General features: G+C 39.4%; 1 protein-coding gene across 6 annotated transcripts in view; it reads left to right on the forward strand.

Moving 5' to 3' along the window:
- Positions 1 to 4,578: 4,578 nt before the first annotated feature.
- The window catches only part of LOC133767103 (zinc finger protein 883-like), a 100,688-nt gene continuing 80,392 nt past the window's right edge, over positions 4,579 to 24,874 (forward strand). For 5 of the 6 annotated variants that reach the window (XM_062201280.1, XM_062201285.1, XM_062201279.1 and 2 more), the window contains exon 1: positions 17,781 to 17,872. The gene's annotated coding sequence lies outside the window, so the exon portion shown is untranslated. Of the gene's footprint in view, positions 4,655 to 17,780; positions 17,873 to 24,874 lie in introns of those variants that run through there. The other variant, XM_062201281.1, reaches the window with a different exon arrangement.

Consider the following 24,874-nt stretch of genomic DNA (forward strand, 5'->3'; position numbering starts at 1 on the left):
TTTTAAGCATTTCTCTCCTAGTCAGGGGCTTACCTTTAATTTTTCCAACCATATATTTGGAAGAGTCAGCACTTTAAATTTTGAGGAAGTTCAATTTATTAATTTCTTCATTTATGGATAAATTTTGGTTTCTGATCTATGAAATTTTCACCAACATCAAGGTCACAGGATTTCCTCCTTGTTTTCTGCTAAATGTTTAATGTTTAGATTTATGATTTATTTTAAATGAGTTTTGTGTGAGGTAGTTCAAAATGCTTATTGAAGGGTTAGTGTTTAGCTCAGCAGTGGCTCAGATGCCATGTGAGATGCCCACAACCATATTGGAGTATCTGATTCAAGTCCTGGCTCAACTTACTGTTCATCTTCCTGCAAATGCACACCCTGGCAAGGCTGCAGATGATGCCTCAATATTTAGATCTCTTCCACCCATGTGGGAGACCTGGATTGGGTTTCTAGATCCTGGCTTCAAGTTCACCCAGTTTGGGGAGTGAACCCAGCAAATGATGTGAGATGGAAGATCTCTGTTTCTATGTCTTTCAAGTAAAGTGAAAATAAAAACATAAAAATTAAAAATAATTTTAAATGCCTATTGAAAAATATAATTCAAAGGTGAATTTATTTTTGTTCAAACATTTTTGAAATTTATGTATAAATTTTATATAGTGCATTTCCAGAACATTTTGAAGTACATATATATATATAGTACATGATATGGATCACAGCTTACTTTCATAAATATGGATATTCACTTGTCTCAACACAGTTTGTTATTCAGCTTTCCTGATTTTAATCTGTATTTGCATTTCAGCCCAAGATTTGATAGCCTAGATAATTAGTGTGATTTTTATTTCTGCTTATCCCTCCTATAGTTTTTATTCTGCAAAACTATATTTTTGCTGGTGACTCAATATAAAAGATATTAAGTACTAACATCTTTGTAGAGAATTTTAACCTTTAGTATGATCAAATGTGCTTTTTTGTCTTTATTTTTCTCAGTTCTGTAACCAACAATTTTTTATTTGCAGTATCCTAAGATAGCTTGCTTATTTAAAAATTTAACATCACTCAATTTTTTTTGTTTATGGGTCCTTTTTTTTTTTTTTTTTTTTTTTTTTTTTTTTTTTTTTTTGACAGGCAGAGTGGATAGTGAGAGAGAGAGACAGAGAGAAAGGTCTTCCTTTTTGCTGTTGGTTCACGCCCCCAAATGGCCGCTACAGCTGGCATGCTGCACCAACCCGAAGCCAGGAACCAGGTACTTCCTCCTGGTCTCCCATGCAGGTGCAAGGCCCAAGCACTTGGGCCATCCTCCACTGCCTTCCCGGGCCACAGCAGAGAGCTGGACTGGAAGAGGAGCAACTGGGATACAAATCTGGCACCCCAACCAGGACTAGAACCCAGGGTGCTGGTGCCACAGGCAGAGGATTAGCCAAGTGAGCTGCAGCGCCGGCCTGTTTATGGATTCTTTTTAAAAAGAGGTAGTGAAGAGCTTGAAAGAGCTAAACAGAAATGATAAGAAGATAAAAATGTCAAAGATCCTGATTTGATCAGTACATGCAATGTACATGTGTTTAAATATCACATTGCAACCAGAGAACATATATAATGATTATATTGAGCTTTGTAAGTCTCACAAAGGGTCACTATCACAGTGTCACAAAATAGATGCCAGAATATGGGAATCTACCATATATATGTGTATGTGTGTATATCTAATATGTATGATAAACACATACATATACATCATAAAGCATATTCATTTACATTTGTTTGTTCAGTAGTATGTTGTTTCATCTTCATTTATTTGTATAGTTCTCAAAATGTGTTGTTGATTTCTATTTTCATTATCTAAAAGATACATGATTTTGATTTTTAAAGAATTTGTTGAGTTTCTTGTGGCTTCATATATAGTTGACTACATAATTTCATGTACTGATGAAAGTGCATTCTGCAGCTGTTGGATGAGATGTTCTGTATACGTCCTTCAGGTTCTTTGGGTCTGTATATAGTATAGTTTAACTCGAATATTTCTGTGTTGATCTTCTGTCTGGATGATCTGCCCATTGATGAAAGTGGATGATGAGTAAAGCCACCGCCTGCAGTGCCAGCATCCCATATGGGTGCTGGTTCAAGTCCCAGCTGTTCTACTTCCAATCCAGCTCTCTGCTGTGGCCTGGGAAAGCAGTAGAAGATGGCCCAAGTCCTTGGGCCCCTGCACCCGCATGGGAGACCCAGAAGAAGCTCCTGGCTCCTGGCTCCTGGCTCCGATCTGCACAGCTCCACCTGTTGCAGCCAACTGGGGAGTGAACCAGCAGATGGGAGACCTCTCTCTCTCTCTCTCTCTCTTTCTTTCTCCCTCCCTCCCTCTCCCTCTCTCCCTTTCTCCCTCTCTCCCTCTCTCCCTCTCTCACTCTCTCTCTCTCTCTCCATGACTCTTTCAAATATATAAATGAATCTTTTAAAAAAAAAGTGGATGATGAAATCTCCATTATTACTGTTCTTGAGCCTATCTCGCCCTTTAGATCGCATGATTGTTTTATATAATTGGGCACTCCAGCATTAAGTGCATAACCATTTCCAATCATACCTTCTTCTTGAATTGATCCTTGGGTACTATTTAGTGGTATTCTTATTCACCTTTTACCCTTTTTGTCCAAATGTCTGTCTGGTATGAACGTGATTCCTCATACTTGCTTTTGGTTTTCACCTGCACAGAGCATCTTTTTCCATCCTGTCACTTTTTCTCCATGTATGTCTTTACTGGTGAAGTTATTTGCTTATAGGCAGAACGCTGTAAGGTCTTGATTTTTTTTATCCAATTTATATCTTTTCATTAGGGGAAATGAGTCGTCCACTTACATTGAAAGTTAGTCTTGATGAGTAAACACTTTCGTATTTTGTTAACTTTCTTCTGTTTGCTTTGAATATCCCTTTTCTATTCTTTCTCTTATTGTTCATCTTTGTGGTTTGATGCTTTGCTTTATTGATAAGATTTGATTGTTTTCTATTTTTCCATTTTTTAGAAGAAAAGATTATTTATTTAGGCAGAGTTATAGAGAGCCAGAGGCAGAGAGAGGGGTCTTCCATCCACTGGTTCACTCCCCAAATGGCCACAATGGCCAGAGCTTTCAGTCCCCAAATGGCTACAATGGCCAGAGCTGGGCTGATCCAGAGCCAGGAGCTTCTTCCAGGTCTCCCATTCAGGTGCAGGGGCCCAAAGACTTGGGCCATCTTCTACAACTGGGACTCGAACCGGCACCCGTAGGGGATGCTGGCACAGCAGGCAGTGCCTTTACCCGTTAGGCCACTGCAATGGCCCTATGCTTTTCAGCTTTATACCTTCAGGTTTTCTTGGTGGTCATTATTTTTCTTTTGCTTGTAGATACAAACTTTCCTTAGGCACCTTTTGTAAGGCTGTTCTGGTAGTGATTAATTCCCTCAGTTTTTGTTTGTCCTGAAAAGTTTCTATTTCACTTTTATTTCTGAATAATAGCTTTGCTGGTTATAGGATTCTTTGCTGAATTTTTTTTTTTCCTTCAGAAATTGGAATACATCCTTCCATTACCTTCTGGACTATAAGGTTGCTCCTGAGAAATCTGTTGTTAGCCTGGTAAAGGTTCACTTAAACATGACTTGTCACTTTTCTCTTGTAGTGTTTAGAATTCTCTCCTTATAATTTTGACAGGTTGTCTACAATATATCACATTGAGAATTTTTTCCATTATTGTCTATTTTGAGGTCCTTTGGAGCTTCTGTATCTAGATGTCAATATCTTTCTCCAAATTTGGAATGTTTTCTTCTGTTACTTAATTGAGAGTGCTTTTATGGTTTTTTCCTTCTATGTGACTTCTGGAACCCCTGGAATGAGCTAATTTGTTCACTGACTGGTATAAATATCTGAGACTACCTTTATTCCTTTTTTATTTGTTTATTTGACTAGGATATTTCAAAAGACCCTTCTTCAGTCTGTTGAGGTTTTCAACTTTGTATTTTATTTGACTTACTGTGTAGCTCATATCCAACGTTTCCATTTGATTTTTTTTTTCTGATTTCTCTCACTTTGCTGAATTTCTTACTCATGTAATGACTTGGTTTCCTAATTTCTTTAATTATCTTTTTGTATGGTCTTGAGTTTCATTATTTTACCTTATAATCATTCTTGTGAATTTGTCATATCAAGTTGTTAATATTTTCCCTTGGGATCTGCTGCTTCCTTTGTAGTCTCCATATTACTTTGTATCTCATACTTGCAGATCCCTACATTGAGATGTGCACATCTGGTGGATTAGTGTCTCTACCACATTTTTTTCTACCACATTTTTTTAAAAAAATTATTTATTTATTTGAAAGGCAGAGTTACACGGGGCAGGGGGGGTGGAGGGTCTTCCATCTGCTGGTTCACTCTCCAAGTGGCAGCAAAGGCTGGAGCTGGGCCAATCTGAAGCCAGGCGCCAGGAGCTTCTTCTGGGTCTCCCATGAGGGAGCAGGAGCTTAAGGACTTAGGTCATCTTCCTTTGCTTTCCCAGGCCATAGCAGAGAGCTGGATCAGAAGTGGTGCAGCCAAGACTTGAACCGGTACCCATATGGGATTCCAGCACTGCAGACAGAGGCTTCACCCACTACACCTCAGTGCCAGTCCCTCTACCACTCTTATAAGGTAACTTTTGTAGTACATAACTTTGTCTTGAAGACATGTCACGGAGTGTAAGTTTGGTTAAGTTGTACTGTCTTTGGTTTGCTGCAGTGTAGTCTCCCTATGTCTTTTCTGACCTTAATCAGTAGCTTTGTGCATGTTGTGTGGGGAAGCAGAATAAGAGAGACCTCTGTCTCTGTTTCTTAAGAGAGGAGCACTTTAAAGAAAATACTTGAAAACTACATGTAGATAGTCTTATTTTGCTAACATTTGCATTTTGTAGAACATAATAAGGGGAAGACAAATTAAAGAGAGCTTTCACCAGAGAATTTATTTAAAAACACAGTAAATCAACATGTTAGAATTTGACAAAACCAGGGCCAGTGTTGTGGTGGGTTAGGTAACTGCCTGTGATGCTGGCATCCATGTCAGAGCTCTATTTCAAGTCCTGGCTGCTCTGCTTCTGATCCAGCTCCCTGCTAATGCACCTGGGAAATCAGTGGAGTATTACCAATGTGTTCAGGCCTCTTCCATATATGTGGAAGACCCACGTGGAGTTCCAGACTCCTAGTTTGGCCTGGCCTGGCACTGGCTGTTGTGGCCATTTTGGGAGAGAATCAGGAGATGGAAAATCTCTCTTTTTCTCTCTTTCCACCCTCATCTGTCATTTTGCCTTTTAAATAGATAAATCTTTATAAAAATTGACAAATCCACTCAATTTGTACAATGCAAGTATTTTTCAATTCTGAGGGTTTGTATTAAGTGGAAAACACAAATGGCAACAGAAGATGAGTCCTGTGGTTGCAGTTTTAGAAAAGATTATGCGTGTGCAGAGGTCTACGTGTTCATTTATACTTCCCTTATGGAAACACATCTGGAGAGTATGCACCATTCTGTTCACAGCAGATCAGTCTGTCTCAGGGCTAGGAGTCAGACCATTGAGAGAAGCAGATTAATTTCCATGTATAAATGTGCTTTTGTGTATTTGTAATTATATATATAGAAAAACTATCTTGATAAAATATCTGGAACAAAATTATTGAGAACTGATTGACAAAAGATACTCATATATTCCTTAATTTGGGAAAACACTAATTATACTCAATTTGCTGTGGCAAACAAAATTGGATTAAAAAAATAATTGATTACACCTGTGTACATGTTTCCTGCTCTACCACCTCAAATACATAGTTGCAGCCTTGTTGTCAGTTTGGGCCATGCCTGGAATTCCGAGCTCTGGTTTAGAAGTCCCCTAAAATGTAAATTTGTTAGAACACAGAAAACTGATGGGAACAGAGTGGTTGTTGCAGAAAGCTCTGACTGATCCCATTAAGTCAGGGTCCCAACCTCCATTCCTGCCTTCCCTGGCTCTGTCCCCTGTACTCTCAGAGTTACAGTCTTGAATATGGCTGCCATAAAGCATCACAACTATCTTTCTTTTTTGACTTTTAAGCTTTTACTTATTTGTTTGAAAGTCGGTGGTGGGGGAGACGGATAGGCAGTCAGAAATCTTCAATCTGCTCATTCACTCTCTTTAATGCCTGGAAACAGTCAGGGCTGGTCCCGCTCAAAGCCAGGAGCCTGAAACTCAAGCCAGGCCTCCCACATAAGTGGCAGGACTCAACTACTCAAGCACATTATCAGGAAACTGGAATCACGAGCAAAACTGGGACTTGAAATCTGGTACTCTGATACGTGATGCAGAAATCCCAAGTGGTGTCTTTAAATGCTTGGTCTCATGCCCACCCAAATTTTTTGTCTTCTTTGTTAAAAATTTATGAGAGGGAGAGGGTGATATAGAACTCATCAGCTGATTCACTCCTCAAATGCCACAACAGCCAGGTTAGGGAAGGCTGAAGCTGGGAATTTGGAATGCAATCTATGTGTCCATATAGATAGGAACTCAATTACTTGGTCTATCACCCCTGCTTCTCAAAGTCTGTATTAGCAGGAAGCTGGAGTCAGGAATTGAAGCCAGGTATTGGACCCAGGTATTTGAATGTGGTGCAAGGACATCTTAACTGTTAGGCCAAATGCCCACCCCATGTTGGACTATATTCTGGAAGAAATTAGAAATATTACAAAGTGATTTGCTTACTATGATACCAATTCTGTTTGGAAAATCTACATGTATATTAAACAGTTCTCTCTGCTGTTGACTTCATATCTACATCTCAGTCATTGATTTGTCTCTTCCCTCATCAGTGCAGTTTGACGTGTTCAAATTGTATGGAGGTTCCTTTCAGAGACCAGGGCAATCACCTTTTATTACCCCAGGCCTGTATGGGCTTCTCAGATCTAACCCCACCCTCTCTGTTATTCTTTATTTTGTTTACTTTTTTGTTTTGTTTGTTTTATTTTTTGTGGTTTGTTTTTGTTTTGTTTTTTGTTCAGTCATCCTCTCTTTAGAGCTCTGTGGACACAGCTGCCCAAATCCCACTTCAGCACTCCCATCCTCTCTCTTGCCCCCTGCCTTCCCTGTTCTACCCAATACCTGTCCACCAGTGACTGCCAATGGCACTAGGACTACCTGGTGTTTTGTTGTGTGGATGTTTCAAAGCATGTTTTTATCATCTTCTGAACCTTTGTTTTTTTTTTTTTCCCCCTCAGACAGAATTAGAATCATTCAGTACGTAAGTTCACAAACTGAGTTTTAAGTGAAGCTGTGTACTTTTTCCTCCTTGCACTCACCCCCACTCCATTAGTAATGATGGTACATTGGTGCCACCTCTGATAGAAACAGGACTGTGGCTTGCTCGTCACAGAGCAGGAAGGTGGGAGGCAGTGGCTGTGGTCCACCCCTCAGTCTGGGTGGAAAGGGGATCATTCTCTGGGCAAGGATAGGGATAGACTCCAGACAGCAAGGACAGCCTGTCCCTGTGCTGAAGTGAGTGCCCTCTGTGAAAAAAGAAAAAGCTCATTTTTCTTTTATGCTCTGAGAACTGGATAAGTAACTACAGAAAAAAAAAGTAAGGAAAAATTCATCATGTTTGATGTTCTAATTTTATAATTTATTTTTCATTTGTTAGCTGAACTTCTTTTATAAAATAAACTTCCCCTCATCAACCTTTTCATACTATGTTATGCAGAGGAAGGTTAGGATGGATTCTATCTTTCCAGTTTTCAGAATGATGAGCTGTTCTCCTAGGATCCTCCAAAGGAGAGCAATGAATTAATCTTATCTTATATTTGTTTTTCTTATGTCTTCTTTAGTTCTAGGTATTTCTATACCTGTTCTGTTTTAATCTAGTGTGGCTATGTTATCTGCCATTTCAATTGTTCTGGCTTTGTGTATTAGGAGCCCTTTTACCTTGGCTTTGGGTATTTTTGGAATGCTTTCTGGTATGATACTTTGGTCCATAACCATTTGGTAAAATTTCTACCCCATACCTGGAATCAACCATTCCTCTGAGAGAGGCTGGTTCCTTTTAGTAGGGAATGTTTTAGTCTTCAAAGTGGAGTCTAGAGTTGATGATTACTACTGAGTTGGTTGTTTTTATTCTGCTTTTCTATATATGAATCCAGCCAAAATGTATTTTGTTTTTCAGAGTATATACCTGATTGCCTTTTTTTCTTACTCACTACTCCATCACCATATCGGTGATCATGTTTATGAAAATTGTTTTAACTTTTAAATTTTTAAAATATAAGTGTAAATAATCGTATTGGTTCTCTCCAGTTTCATAGCTAAAAGTTGGCTTATTATACACGAGTGGAGTCCAAAAGAAATTATCTACGTTGTCCAAGACAGTAGTCGCTAGCTCCCCATGGCAGTTGAAATGTGCTGTGTGTCATAAGGGGACTGAATTTCTCATTTCGTCTAAATGTAATCTACTTAAATTTAAATAGTCACGTGTGGCTAGTGTACCATACTGAACAGCAACAAGGCAACACATCTTTCTGCAGCTTGATTTCTTTGCCTTGCCATATAGCCCGAAGCTTACAACATAACTAAGGTTCTATTTTTGCTTTAAGGATTTGATATACCTTAGATTATGTAACGGATTACTTATTTGTAGTCTTGTGCTCTTATAAATTATTTTTTTTTATTCTTTTATTTAATGAATATAAATTTCCAGTGTACAGCTTATGGATTACAATGGCTTCCCCCCCCCATAACTTCCCTCCCACCCACAACCCTCCCCTCTCCCGCTCCCTCTCCCCTTCCATTTGCATCAAGATTCATTTTCAATTCTCTTTCTATACAGAAGATCAATTTAGTATAAAGATTTCAACAGTTTGCACCCACATAGAAACACAAAGTGAAACATACTGTTTGAGTACTAGTTATAGCATTAAATCACAATGTACAGCACATTAAGGACAGAGATCCCACATGAGGAGCAAGTGCACAGTGGCTCCTGTTGTTGACCCAACAAATTGACACTCTAGTTTATGGCGCCAGTAACCATCCTAGGCTGTCGTCATGTGTTGCCAAGGCTATGGAAGCCTTACAAGTTTGCCGACTCTGATCATATTTAGACAAGGTCATAAAAGACAGAGTGAGGATAGTAACCAATGATCCTAAGAGTGGCATTTACCAGGTTTGAACAATTATACAGCATTAAGTGGGGAAGAGGACCATCAGTACACACATGTTGGGAGTAGAGCCATTGGTGGTAGAGTAGAGGTTATGATTACAAAGGAATGAGGCCCAAGTGCACTAGACAGGGCCTAGAATAAAGGACAGAGTCATTATTAGAGGGGCTAAGAAAGGTGCTGTCTAAGCTACAATTAAGTTTTCTGATTGAGAGGCAAATAGAACCTGATAGAAGGGGTTTGATAATAATCTGGTGGGCTTTAGGCCTTGTAAATTCAGAGGCCCAGACCTATCTATCTCTTCACATGGGGTATATCCTAAGGGAGGTGTGAACCTCCTAGGGGAAGGCACTCTGTTGACTTTCATTACTTGGCTGGCCTGGGAGGAGAGCTGGCCAGGTAAAGGCAGGTGGCATCTCTAACAAGAAATTTACAGTTCTGCCTGCAATGTTGCTGACCCTACTTGACCATACCCTCAGCTGCAGTGGTCACTTTGGAAGTTGGGCTGAGTGAAGGGCTTTTCAGCTTAGAGCCAATAAGATCTGTGGCTCTGACCTGGGCATCCTTCGACTCCAGGGCAGGTCCATTTCCAGTGATCCAACTCTTGGCAGAGCTGCCAGGGCTCTTCACAAGCTGACTTCTGCTGAAGCCCAGGCTTACCACATTGAAAGCACTGCAGTGGACTGGCCTGTTGGGTCTCCTTGAGGGCAGATCACTGTACAGATCAGCCATTAATAGGCCTGCCACCCATTGCTTCTGATGCCGAGCTTTCTTTTCCTCCTGGTTTGTGTTAAAGCATACCAGAGGATGCAAGTCAAGGGAGTGCCCGTTTCCCATCTCTAATCTCTTATAAATTATTGTACTAGGAAAAGCCTTGTGTCTTTCTCTTTTTGACTTTTTGCATTGTAGCTTTAAAACAGATTCTTATCAGAGAAATTGTTGGTTCCCAGAGAAAAACTTCGGCTCTCTAAGAGAAGATTTGGAACACAACCTTATCATTGTCTTGGTTCCAAATGGTTTGTGGTCTCTTCATCCTACTATAACATGGGTAAAAATTTCCTTATTGTGCCTCAAGAAGAAGAAATAGAAGAGCAATGGGTAAGCTAGATAAAGAATTGGAACCATCAGATCTGTAAGACCCTTATAGACCCATCATCTGACCTTGGGTCCTGAGGTGAATCTCTTTCCTTTGAGAATCTCTTTCCTGTTGAGGGTCTCAACCCTAAAACAAAAGGACACTCAATGTAAAAACAGTGGTTAGAGACACAGGATTAATAATACCTGCTGGCAGGTGTTAATGAAGTCCCATAAACTTTATAGCTGGATAGAATGTCTAACATATAGATGAAAGGAAAGTAGACCCAGAAATATTGCATAATTTAATGTGCTATAGATTTGATGTTTCCACACCTATGCATTGTTTAAGAATTCAGGCTGGATCAACTGGTAAAGCATTTGTTAAAACACAAAGTTAAATCATGTCTTTTGCTTTGTATTTTATTCAGAATGCTTTGTCCTTAGCTAATACTTAAGACAAAAGCATAAACAAAATGACACAATTTCAGGATACTAACATGTGTCTTGTAATAGTTTTATGAGTTGATGCCACATATGGAACACAGACTATATTTGTGCATACGATGTTCATTTGTCCATTAACATTATTTAAGCACACTGTACTTTCTCCATTGAATTACTTTTACGCTTGTGTTGAAAATCAGTTATTCATGTAAGCTTAGATCTATTACTGGATTCTCTTTTTTTTAAAGATTTAATTATTTATTTGAAAGAATTACGGAGAGAGGTAGAGAGAGAGAGAGAGGTCTTCCATCTGCTGGTTCACTCCTCAGATGGCTGGAGCTGCGCCGATCTGAAGCCAGGAGCCAGGAGCTTCCTCTTGGTCTCCCACATGGGTGCAGGGGCCCAAGCACTTGGGCCATCTTGTACTGCTTTCCCAGGTCATAGCAGAGAGCTGGATCGGAAGTGGGCAGCCAGGACTAGAACCAGTGCATGCCGGCGCTTCAGGTCAGGGCTTTAACCCACTGCACCAAAGAGCTGGCCCCTATTACTGGATTCTTTCTCCTATTCCTGTGATATTGTCTAACTTGTCACTGGTAGCACAGTCTCTTCATACCATACATTGGTAATGGATCTGAGCAAGAGGCACTGTTGGTCCTCCAACTTTGCTCTTCCTTTACAGAGTTGTTTTTGATAGTCTAGGTTTTGCATTTCTATATGAATCTGTGACTATTTCTTTTTAAAATCTTGCCTGGGCTTTGACCAGCATTGCATTGAACATGTCAACTACTGTGTAGAGAACTGACATATTAACAAAATTGAGCCTTCCCACCGAAGAGGAGAAAGAAATAGTTCAGAAGTACTTAGACATGTTAATTCAGAAAAATAAATCACTAAAAGGCTTGCAAGTTTCTCCTTGTGGTTAGAATTATATCAATTGATTTGTGGTATCTTTCCCACTTACACTCTACTAAATCCACTTTGCTGATTACTGGGTTCTTTGTTGATGAGAAAGAGGAACCTTGCAGAGCCATATGGGGATGTGTATAAATGTATATGTTTATATTTCTGAATTTTCCAGAATAAATTATGAGGAATATTTGAGTTGTATTAATGTGGTCATTTCAGTTTCTAGCACATTTTAGGAAGCCAGTCAAAGTGACAGTTTTTTTTTTCTCACATTGGCCATGTTGATTACCAAGATGATTTAATGACTTTTTTGGAATTTACAACAGATTGAGCCATTTAGAATTCTTGCTTGAATCACTCAAACCCAATTGCCTGTCCATCAGATATAGTATTTGTCTTTGATCTTATATTTAGTTGCTAACTTTTCAAGGACTCAGAGGAAACCTGCTTTGCTTTTGAGGTTAAGATAATGTGAGAGGACACCACCAAGTACCTTAAACAAAAGTAAATGGATTGTCAATATTCTTCTCCTGCCTCAAACTGTATTGAGAGGCTAGAAGAAAAACTCCTGGAATCATATAGCTTGTTCTTTTTCATGCTTGGCTTCCTGCCACCCACATAATGCTTGTGAGATTAGCATTTATCATTGCCCACAGTTTTAGGTGATGTATTCTCACTGATATGAATTATTATATTGTTTCAGTATTTCATAATATAGTAATCTATGATGGAAACCTGGATATTTTCTAATGTTTCACTTATGAACAATAATGCCATGAATTTTTCATATGTTCTAACAGAAATTTATTTTAATTTCTCTTGAACATGTACCTAAGAGTGACATTTCTGAATCATATGAAAGGTACATATTCAGCTCAATAAATACTTTGATAAGCACTTTTACAAAAAAATTGGTTCCAATCTATATTGCCCCAGCAGCCTGCAAGAGTTTCCTTGCTCCACATTCTTGCCAGGGCATGATATTTTCCACTTTTCATTTTTTGTTATTGTTCTGGTAAATTATTGTAATATTAAATAATAATTTCTTGGGAGGGGCAATCTCTTGATAGGGAGAGTTTTATTTATCTTACAGTTTTGAAGGCTGAAAATCCAAATGACATGGCACAGTGCATTTGTCAACTTTTCATTACTATAATGGAATTCCTGACACAGCTGTTATGAAAGAAAAATATTTTGGCTCACAGTTTGGGAGATTGATTTCCAAGATCAGATTATTTAGTTGGTTTAGCATCTAGTGAGAATGGTGGAACATAATGGCAGGGTGCACACAGAGGAAGGACCACATGATGTAGATAGAGAAGATGAAGGAGAGAGAGAGAGAGAGAGAGAGAGAGAGAGAGAGAGAGAGAGAGAGGCTGGGTACCATTTATGCTTTGTGACCTTTCCTTGTCATGATAATTACCTTCTGGGCAGTATGCTTAATGACCTAAGGACCTCCCCTAGGCTCCACCTTCTGAAGGTTCCACCATCTCCCAATAGCACTACCCTGGCGACCAACCCTTTAACACACGGCCCTTTGGGGGATATTCAGTTTCTAAACTATATCTGAATCATAGTGTTCTTCCCCTTGCCTCCAAATACTCTTGGCTATCTCATCATATAAGATGCATTCACTCTATCCCCAAGAGTTCCAAAATCTAAACTAAGTTAAGCTTTAATTCAAAAGTCCATGTGCTAAATCTCCTCTGAGACTCAAGGCTATGGACCTTTGTAAAATCAAAACTAAGTTATCAAATTCCAATATGCAATAGTGGAACAAGTACATAATATACAGTTAGTACATAAAGCGTGTGTCTGGATTCAGCCCATCTCTGCACTGCTGCAATATCCCCATTTCACTGACCCAAAGTATAAAACGTAAGCAAGCACATGGGGATTTGATTGTCAATTCCATTCAGCTTTTGAACCTTGATTAATGGTCTTGCGATGGGCAATGACACAAAAACCCTCATATTCCCATAGTGATTTCCATAGGGCTGTGCCTCAAATGTCCATCTGTTTTGATAGTTTGATAGGCTAGGGTTTCATTGCCCTCCTGCCTGATCATGCTAGGCCATCAGATATCACTCAGGAGTTGGTAATGAGCAAACAAGCAGCATGTATTTCAGTCCACTGAGATGATTTATTTTTTATTTTTTGTTTAGCCAGGGATAGAGATCAAATATAGGCATTCCCCTGTGACTCACAGGTTCACTTTCTGCAATTTCAGTTACCTATGGTCAACTGGTGATCTAAAAATACTAAATGGAAAATTTCAGAAATAAAAAATTCATGCTTTTATTTCATATCCTTCTGAGGAATGTGATGGAAACTAATGTATCTCACTCAAGGCATGAACAACTCCTTTCTCCAGTATATCCATGCTGCTTATCTTGGTTATCAAATTGAATGTCATGTCATCACATTACTTGTCTTCAAGTAATCCTTACTTATAACCTCAAAGCACAAATTTTATTACAGAATATTGTTATCATTGTTCAATTTAATTGTACAATAAGCTAATCATAAAACAATTATAACTATATTTAACAAAAGCTTGCACTTGTTAACTTACTGTGCCTGATCTATAAATTACATTTTGTCATAGGTAGTATGTATAGGAAGCAACATCACATATGTGACGCAGTACTATCTGCAGCTTTAAGCATCTGCTGCAGCCCTTGGATCATGTCTTCCACAGGTTAGGGGAGACTATTTAGTGGAATTGGTATCCAACACCCAAGAGCCCAGGGACATTTCAGCGGAGCACTGGGATGCACCCCCTCTGTGTCAGCCTTCCCTACCCACATCTGGGGCAACACTGCTCAGGTTCTGAAATGGAAATAGCCGATTCTGGTTTATAGTTCCTCTGGGACCCAAACAAAACTCAAGACAGGAACAGGCAAAGATGTGATGCATGGTTTGTGCTGTCCTTGTTTCCTGCTCTATTCTAGTGTCTCTCACACATGAAAAAAGTGTTCGCTTCACCTATGATATCAAGAGAATGAAATGTGTCATTTAAGGATTCAGCAGAGAACTCCTCATGTAACATAGAGTTAACCATATGTATTTTAAGTAAATTGAAAAAAAGATCCCTGTTAAAAGTAAGAGAGGGAATAAGAGATGAAGGAGGTAGTTTATAACTGTAAAGCAGTATAGTTCTGCATACAGTCCTACAGACTCACTTCTTTTTTTTTTTTTTTTAAGATTTATTTATTTATTTGGAAGCCAGGAGCCTCCTCCGGGTCTCCCACGTGGGTGCAGGGGCCCAAGGACTTGGGCCATCTTGTACTGATTTCACAGCCGAGAGCTGGATCAGAAGTGGAGCAGCTGGGACTAGAACCGGTGCCCACATAGGATGCCAGTGCTTCAGGCCAGGGCATTAACCTGCTGCACCACAGCGCCAGCCCCCAGACTTACTTCTAAGGGAACAGCCTAAAAACCTGTCACGGGACTCCAAACCCATAAAAATCGATGGTTTAAATGCCATCTTAACTGTGAAAATGATCATATTAAATGTCAAAGTCAACATATAGATGGGTTTAAGTGTAAAAGTGATTATATAAATAACATCAAGTGCCTGATAATAATAATAGAATTAAAAAGGAAGGAAAGTCCAGTATGGGAAGCAGTCCACACAGCAGACTCCTAGAATGACATTCGCTGTAAATAACACTCTGACCTCAGAATCAACCCTTGAGGCTTGTTGGCCTGGCTGAAAGGCCTGTAAGAGCATTTCAGGCATGGAAAGCCAAAAATCTTTGGCAAAAAAAAATATCCTGCACAGAGGACCTCTGTGAGACCTCCGTAGAAAAAAAGGGTCATCAAAGAAGGATGTACTCTTCTCTGAAGGGAGGAGAGAACATCCACTTTGCTTATGGCCATGTCCAAATACCAATGGAGTCTATGGTCACAGAAGGCTTCCATAGCCTTGCCCGGCCCATGGCAAGAGCCTCAGGTGATCACTGACATCACAGATAAGAGTGTTAATTGTTAAAGGAACAACAGAAGTCACAGTGCATTTACTCCCTATATAAGACCTCTGTCCATAATAAGTTGTATTATGAGAACCGACTGCAAATTTTGTTCCAAACTGTACTCTATATGTTTTGTGTGTGGGGGGGTACAAATTGTTGAAGACTATGCTTAGCATGAAGTTGGTCCTCAGTATATAAAGTCAAACTACTAAAAATGAACCATAATGAAGAAGGAGATGGGAGAGGGAGAGGAAGTGTGATATAAGTTGAGGGGGTGGGTATGGGCAAAAGAACCAGTGTATTCTTAAAGTTGTATCTATGAAAAAATACATTCATTAAATTTAAAAAAGGATTCAGCAGAATTAAGATTATCAGCAAAAACAATCAAGTCATCTTTTCAAAGGTGGGAGGCAAAAAATATAGCCAAGAATAAATTTTATTTTAAGATTTATTTTATTTAAAAGCAGAATAATAGACATAGAGAGGGGAGGAGAGACAGACAGAGAGAGAGAGAGAGAGAGAGAATATTTTCCATCCACTGATTCACTCCCCAAATGGCTACAACAGCCAGTGTTGGACCAGGCCAAAGCCAAGAGGCAGGAACTTCATCTAGTCTCCCACCTGAGTGGCAGGGAGCCATGCACTTGGGCCATCCTCTGTTGCCTTCCCAGATGCATTAGCAGGGAACTGCATAGGAAGTGGAGAAGCAGGGACTTGAACTGGCACTCCAATATGGGATGCTGGCATCACAAGCAGAAGCTTGGCCTAATAAAAGTATACTGATGAAAATAGCTTCCACAGAGAAATCAAGTTAATGAGGACAAGACAATACTGCTTTAGCAGTATGGTGGAAACTGATGCCCATTGCCAGAGCAAGTTCAGTGGCATGGAGGAGGTGAGAGGAATACATGAAGGTAGCAAGAAGTCTTAGCAACTCTTTGATCAAGTTTTGAGAATGAAAAAAAAGGAAGTGGAACATATTTAGTCTTTTCAGAAATGATGGAGAGCAGGTATCACAGGTACCTTTTCTCTGTATTTAATGCATGTAAAGATTGATAACTCTTTTACATATATATTGAAAACATCCACCACTGCCTCTAGCAGAGAGTGAATTTTGTAAGGGAAAGTACACTAAGTTCTCTAAGAACAATTAACATTTTAAGGGGTGGGAATATAATCACTATAATATATAAACTTCTTGTTTGTAAAAAAATGAAAATAGGGGCTGGGGCTATGGGATAGCTGTTTAGGCCTTGGCTTGCAGGCCTTGGCATCCCATATGGGTACCAGTTTCAGCTCCTCCACTTCGATCTGGCTCCCTGCTAAAGCACCTGGGAAAGCAGTGGAAGATGGTCCAACTACTTGGGCCCCTGCACCCACATGGGAGGCCCAGATGAAACTCCTGGCTCCTATCTTTGGCCTGGCTGAGCCCTAGCCATTGTGGCCATTTGGGGAGTGAAGCAGTGGATGGAAGCCTTCTCTAAAAAATAGATGATTTCATACTTCATAATGCCTCTGTAAAAAACAGACAAGTGGAGGCAGGCATTTGGCCTCACACTTAAGATACCTATTAGGACATCTGTATCCCATGTCACAGTCCCTGGCTCTGGCTCGTGATTTCATCCTTCTGCTAGTGTACGGCCCTGGGAGGGAGTGTGATGGCTGAAGCTTTTGGGTTTCTGTCATCTGCATGGGAGACTTAGATAAGAAACAGGCTCCCCGCTTCAGCTCCCAGCTATTTCTTACAGAAGCATTTGGTCTGTGAACCAGTGAATGGGAGCTCTGTGTCTACCCCACCCCCATCTTTCATGCACATAATCTTTCTCTCTGCCTTACACATAAAGACAGGTGTTCTTTAATTTTAATCGCATTTTAAAAATTGCGAGTGTACGCCACTAGTGCTTTGCTCACATTGGAATTTCTCCATCCGTTCCACAATTTCCCCAGGTTTTCAAATAAGTATTGAATAAAGAACTAGAATTACACATCGCTATCATGTAAATAGAGGCCAGTCCTAAGCCATCAGTTCACCGCCCTGGAAACCAACAAAATGTCCTCATTTGGTTCCTAAGAGGCTGGCGCAGGGCCTTGTGGGAAATGTAGTCCCCGTTTCCAAAGATGTCGCTAGCACTGGACCACGGGAAGGCTTTTCCTGTTTGGTTCTGCGCCTGTGCTGCCCTTCCCGCAGCTTCCGCGTTCCACCTGGAAGTTGTGAGTGCAGGTTGCATGGTTGGATTCTGTATTCCTGAAGGTTGGTGCAGGGCAGAAGAAAAGCTCCCAGCCTTGACGACTCTGGGAAGTGAGTATGGAGTAGCAGCACTTGGGAGCGGAAACAACAGTGGTTCTGTGGTGGCCACGACCTGGAGTGGGGCTGGGAGAGCGACACAAGCATCCGATCATCGGGTCCCGGGTTGGGGAAGCGGTAACTGCTTTTCGCGATGGCTTTGTCGGTAAACAGCTGCTGGGAGGCCTGGTGTCGACTTCCCGGTGTACAAAAGCTGGTTCCAGAAGCGCTATAAACGTGGTTGAGCCACGATGGCAGTCGGCGGGAGACAGCTTGTGCACGGGAGGTCTGCGTACGAGTTTATGTTCAGCTCTATCGCGGAGGGATCTGAGCAAGGGTTTAAACCTATGCTAGTGTGATATCCGCATATCGCAGTGTAACAGTGAACTCTCCCCCCAATTCCCAGAGAAATAGTTGTGAAATGTATGCTGAGAGAATCTTTCCATGTTAGTTGTCTTTTTGGTATTTTGTGGCATCTCTTCAGCAAGTGAACTCTCGGGTCTCCTGTTTTTGCTTTGTTGCCTACCCAGCACTCCTGGTTTGAGTTCACAGAAGTTTTAAAAAATCTAGTTTCCAGAGAAATAAGATTTATGAGAGAGATTGGAGTACTGGGTGATGGCCTCCTTTTCTTTGAGGTTATGGCTTGTTAGGAAATTTGAAGTAGGGCGCCCTGTGAATAGGAATTGCAGCATTAAAATCACCCCTTTGGTTTAAATGCTCTGAATAGCACTTCAGAGCAGAAGTATCACATTCTTGTGCACGTTTTTACACTGATGGGGAATTTACCCCAAGGATAATTCAAAGTTCACATGGCCATTGCTTGTTTTTGTAGAGGTAATGGAAAATATTGCAAATACAGGTGTAAATAGCCTGAAAATAGAAGTTTCTGAACACTCTCTTTTCCTCTGCCTATTCGGAAACGGCTTACCTTTTTACTTAGCTAAAACCCCCAGTTACAGTTGTCCTTATGCTATAAATTGAAACAAAAGCAGGGATGTATTGTTGCTGATTTCAAAGCTCTCTTGGAGGTTTCTTTTTCTCTCCCTCTAACCATTCAAGCCAACCCTATCTAAAATGTAAATATCCCAAAGAATTCAATAAGTAATTATAAAAGTTAGGTCCTTTGGTTTGGTTCTTTTTCAGTGCTATTGATGTGGAATCCAGACATTTAAAAATGCTGTCTTTGCTCTATTCGCTAATAGGCTCTAATCTGAAGTCAGTAATCTAATTAAGAAACAAGATAAATTGAAATGACTGCTTACTGAATCAAATGTCTCCAAAATATGGTAGTTAGCAAGCTATTTTGGAACTATTTTGTAAGCATTCACATTTATGAAAGAGACAGTATAGGCTTCCAGAGATGAGATATACTTTATACTTTGTGTGTCTGTGTGGGTGCAAACTGTTGAAATCTTTACTTAGTATATACTAAGTTGATCTTCTGTATAAGAAGATAATTGAAAATGAATCGTGATAAAGAATGGGATGGGAGAGGGAGTGGGAGATGGGATGGTTGCTGGTGGGAGGGAAGTTATGGGGGGAAAAGCCGCTATAATCTAAAAGTTGTACTTTCGAAATTTATTAAATACAAGTTACAGAAAAGAAAAAAAAAAAAAAAAAGAATAGTAGATGCAGGGTCGGTGCTGCACCCTAGTGGGTAAAGCCACCATCCGCAGTGCCAGCATCCTATATGGGTGTCCGTTAGAGTCCCACCTGCTCCACCTTCAATCCTGCTCTCTGCTGTGGTCTGGGAAAGCAGTAGAAGATGGTCCAAGTCCTTGGGCCCCTGCACCCTTGTGGGAGACCCAGAAGAAGCTCCTGGCTCCTGGCTTTGGATCAGCACAGTTCCAGCTGTTGGGGCCATCTGGGGAGTGAACCAGCAGACCTCTCTCTTTCTGCCTCTGCCTCTCTGTAACTCTGCCTTTCAAATAAATAAAAATTTTATTGTTTTGTTTTTTTAAGATAGCAGATGCAAAAAAAGATCACATTGACCATCCTGCTGATTTAAAAAAAAAAAAAAAGACACTCCTTAAATAAGAAAGTATTTGTCAAGGACAAAAGTTGAGACTGAGAGATTATAAACTTTGTGCTCATAGAATAATTTATTTTTAAGAATGCTTAAGGGGCTGGCGCCGTGGCTCACTTGGTTAATCCTCTGCCTGCACCACCAGCATCACATATGGGTGCCGGGTTCTAGTCCCGGTTGCTCCTCTTCCAGTCCAGCTCTCTGCTATGGCCCAGGAGGGCAGTGAAGGATGGCCCAAGTGCTTGGGTCCCTGCACCCGCATGGGAGACCAGGAAGAAGCACCTGGCTCCTGGCTTCGGATCAGCGCGATGCGCCGGCCGCATCGGCCATTGGAGGGTGAACCAACAGAAGGAAGACCTTTCTCTCTGTCTGTCTCTCACTATCTATAACTCTACCTGTCAAAAAAAAAATGCTTAAAATTATATATTCTTAAGGGGTACCACATGTTGTTTCGATACATGTATACATTGTGTAATGTCCATTACTAGTAAGTATATCTCCTTACACATTTAGCTTTTCTTTATGGTATAAACATTCAAAATCCTTTTAGTTTTTTACAATGAAATATACAATACATTAAAATTATAGCCACTGTATAATAGAACCACAGAACTTCTCATGCCTGTCTAGCTATAAATTAGTACCTGTGAATAAACTTTTCCCCATCTCCCTTTCCTCCTTGCTTCCTTGGTGTCTAGTAACCACTGTTCTACTTTTAACTTCTATGAGATCACCATTTTATTTATTTTTTTATTTTTTAGATACCACACCTAAGAGATCATATTGTATTTATCTCTCTGTGCTTAGTTTATTTTTACTTAACGTAATGACATCAGTTCCATCCATGTTGTTTTGGGTAGTAAGATTTCATCTTTTTTATGGCTGAGTAGTTTTCTATTGTACATCTGTACCACATTTTCTTTATCTACATCAGTAGATGAACACTTTGGTTCTTGTCGTTTCTTGGCTGTTGTAAATAGTATTGTGATAAACACAGAGGTGTAGATACTTCTTCATCAGAATGGTTTCATTTCCCTTGGATGTATATTAAGTTGTCCAGTTGCTGGATCGTATGGTATTTCCTTTTGTAGTTTGTTGAGAAAGCTCTATACTGCTTTCCATAATGACTACTAATTTACATTCCCACCAATAGTATACAAGAATTCCCTTCCCTCCAGTTCTCACTAACACTTGCTATGTTTTGTCTTTTTGATAATACCCATTCTAAATGGATGAGTTAATATTTCATCTTGGTTTTGATGTGCATTTCCATGATGATTAATGATGTTGAGCATTTTTTCATATGCCTGTTGGCAATTCGTATTGCCTGTTTAGAACTACTGTCCATTTTTAAATTAGACTAATGGTTTTTTTGTTGTTGTTGTTGTTATTGAGTTATTCTGGTTATTAACCCTTTGCAAGATACATAACTTGCAATACTTTCTCCCTTTCTGTAAGTTGTCTCTTTACTCAGTTGTTTCCTTTGCTATTCAGAAACTCTTTAGTTTGATGAAATCCAATATGTCCAGTGTTTTTTATAGATTTATTTTATTTGTTATTTTATTTATTTGAAAGGCAGAATTACAGAGAGAAAGAGGGAGAGAGAGAAAGACAGACAGATCTTCCATCCACTGATTCACTCCCCAAATTGCCATAAGGGCCAGAGGCTGGGCCATATCAAATCCAGGAGCTTGGAACTCCATCAGGGTCTCCATTCCATCTCACTCCATCTGGGTGATGGGCCCAAGCACTTGGCCTGTCTTCTGCTGTCTTCCCAGGTATATTAAGAGGGGGCTGGATTGGAACTTGTGCCCTTAAGAGATGTTAGTGTTACAGGTGGTTGCTTAACCTGGTGCTCCATAACACTGGCCTCCCATATATCTAATTTTGATTTTGTGTACTGATCTTTAGGGGTCTGATACAAAACAAACAAACAAACAAAATTGGCTATTCTAATGTCCTAAAGTACTTCCCCTGTGTTTTCTCCTACTAGTTCCAAAGTTTCAAGGCTTAAATATAGTCTTTAAACATTTTGAGGTGGATTCTTGTACATGGTAAGAAGTGTCTAGTTTCATTCTTATGCGTGTGGATATCCAGTTTTCCTGGCACAATTTATTAAAAACATCCTGTTTGCAGTGCATGTTCATCGAACCTTTGTCAAGGTTGGTTTGCTGTAGATGTGTAGGTTTAATTCTGGGATCTCTGTTCTGTTTCATTAGCCTATGCATCTGTTTTTAATGCCAATATCATGCTGTTTTAATTACTGTTATCTTTATGATATATCTTAAAGCCAGGTAATAAAAATGCTTCCTATTTATTCCTGTTTTTTTTTTTTTTCCTCAAGATCACTTTGGCTATTTGGAATCTTTTGTAGTTCCATAGAAATTTTAGTGGTGTTTTTCAAGTTCTGTGGAAAACGTCATTGGGATTTTGATAGAAATTGCATTGAATCTATAAATCACTTTGAGTGATATGCACATTTTTAAATTGTTGGTGCTTCCAATCTATAAACACATAATGTCTTTCCATTTCTTTGTGTCCTCTTCAGTTTATAGTTTTCTTTGTAGGGATCTTTCACTTTGGTTGAATTTTAATCTTAGATATTTTTAAAAATCTTTCTCAACTTATTTTTGTAGGATTGGTTTCTTGATTTCGTTTTCAGGTGATTCATTATTTGTGTGCAAAAATGCTATTTTTTTATATATTGACTTTGTACTCTGCAACTTTGATCAGTTTGTTTATTGGTTCTAACATCTTTTTGATGAAGTCTTTGGGATTTTTCTATATGTAGGGTAATGTCATCTGCAAACTGTGACAATTTGACTTCCTTCCTTCCAGTTTGAATGGCCTTTATTTCTTCCTCTTGCCTAATTCCTCTTGATGGGTCTTCTAGTACAATTTTGAGTAGAAGTACAGTAGGTATCCTTCTTTTGTTCCATATCTTAGAAAAGAAAGCCTTCAGCTTTTCCCCATCCATTTGATGATAGTTGTTGGCTTGCTATAAATCGTCTTTATTATGTTGTGGTATGTTCCTTCTATAAATAATTCGGTCAGAGTTTTTTAATCAGGAAGGAATGTTGAGTTTTATCAATTGCCTTTTCTGTATCTATTAAGATAATTATATGATTTTTGTCATTCATTCTGTTTCTATGATGTAGAACATTTATTGATTTGCATATGTTGAATCATCTTTGCATGATGAATAATTTTTTAATGTGTAAATGTATTCATTTGCTAGTTTTTTATTGAATATATTTGCCTGTGTATTCTTTTTTTTTCTTTTCTTTTTTTTTTTTTTTTTTTTTTTTTTTTTGACAGGCAGAGTGGATAGTGAGAGAGAGAGACAGAGAGAAAGGTCTTCCTTTTTGCTGTTGGTTCACCCTCCAATGGCCGCTGCAGCCGGCTCATCGTGCTGATCCAAAGCCAGGAGCCAGGCGCTTCTCCTAGTCTCCCATGCAGGTGCAGGGCCCAAGGACTTGGGCCATCCTCCACTGCCTTCCCGGGCCAGAGCAGAGAGCTGGCCTGGAAGAGGGGCAACCGGGACAGAATCCGGCACCCCGACTGGGACTAGAACCCGGTGTGCCGGCGCCGAAAGGCGGAGGATTAGCCTATTAAGCCACGGCGCCGCCCTGCCTGTGTATTCATCAGGGATATTGGGCTGTAGCTTTCTTTTCTTGTGTCTTTCTCTCATTCTGATAAGGTAATGCTGGCCTTATAGAAGGAGTTTGGAGTAATTCTTTTCCCTTCTGTTTTTTGGAATCATTTAAGAAGAAAAATTGATGTTAATTGTTAGTTCTTCTTTAAATGTTTTGTACAATTAAATAGTGAAACCATCCGTTCCTAGTTTTGTTTGTTTTGGTTGGAGATTTTAATTGCAGAGTCAGTCTTGCTCCTTGTTTGTTGGTTTTTTAGATAATCATATTTTTTAATGATTCAGCCATGGTAAAGTATATGTGCCCAGCAGATCTTCCATTTCTTATAGGTTATAAAGCTTGTTGCCATATAATTGTTTATAGTAACTGCTAATCTTTTGTATATGTATGATGTCACTTGCAATGTTTCTGTTTCCATTTTTGATTTCATGAATTTTATGAATTTGAATCTTCTTTTTTCTTAGTCTACTAAGAATTTGTCAATTTTATCTGTTACCTTTTTTATTTCATTTTTATGTAGTTTTTTTCTTAGTTTCTATGTCATTTGTGCTGTTTTCTCTTTTCCTTCTAATAAATTTTAATTTAATTTATTCTTATTTATCTAAATCCTTTGATAGAGCCATAATTGTTTGAGAATATTCTACTTTTTTAATGTAAATTTTTTTATTATTATTATTTGACAGAGTTATAGATAGTGAGAGAAAGAGACATAGAGAAAGGTCTTCCTTCCGTTGATTCACTCCCCAAATGGCCGCTACGGCCCGGAGCCAGGTGCTTCTTCCTGGTCACCCATGGGAGTGCAGGCACCCAAGCACTTGGGCCATCCTCCACTGTCCTCCCGGGCCACAGCAAAGAGCTGGACTGGAAGAGGAGCAACTGGGACTAGAACCCGGTGCCAATTTGGGATGCCGGCACCGCAGATGGAGGATTAACCAAATGAGCCACGGCACCGGCCCCTAATGTAAATGTTAATGGCTATAAACTTGCCTTAGTACTGCTTTTGCTTTGTGCCATTGGTTTTGTTATGTTGTATTTTCATTTGCATTCATTTCAAGCAATTTAATAAATTGGTTGCTGAGTAATAAGTTTAATTTCTGTGTAATAAGTTTAATTTCTGTTTCTATGTAGTTTTCAAAGTTTTTCTTGTTATGGATTTCAGTTTTCTTGCATTATAGTAAACAAAGATACTTTGTATGACTTCTTTTTTTTTTTTTTTTTTCTAATTTGTTAAGGTTTGTTTTGTGACCTGCCACAGGATCTATTCTGGAGGATGTTTCACATGCTTTGGAAAAGATTATATATTCTGTAGCTGTTGGACAGAAAGTTCTGTGAGGTCCA

The sequence above is a fragment of the Lepus europaeus genome, chromosome 9, assembly GCF_033115175.1.
Source record: "Lepus europaeus isolate LE1 chromosome 9, mLepTim1.pri, whole genome shotgun sequence".
Classification (NCBI taxonomy): domain Eukaryota; kingdom Metazoa; phylum Chordata; class Mammalia; order Lagomorpha; family Leporidae; genus Lepus; species Lepus europaeus.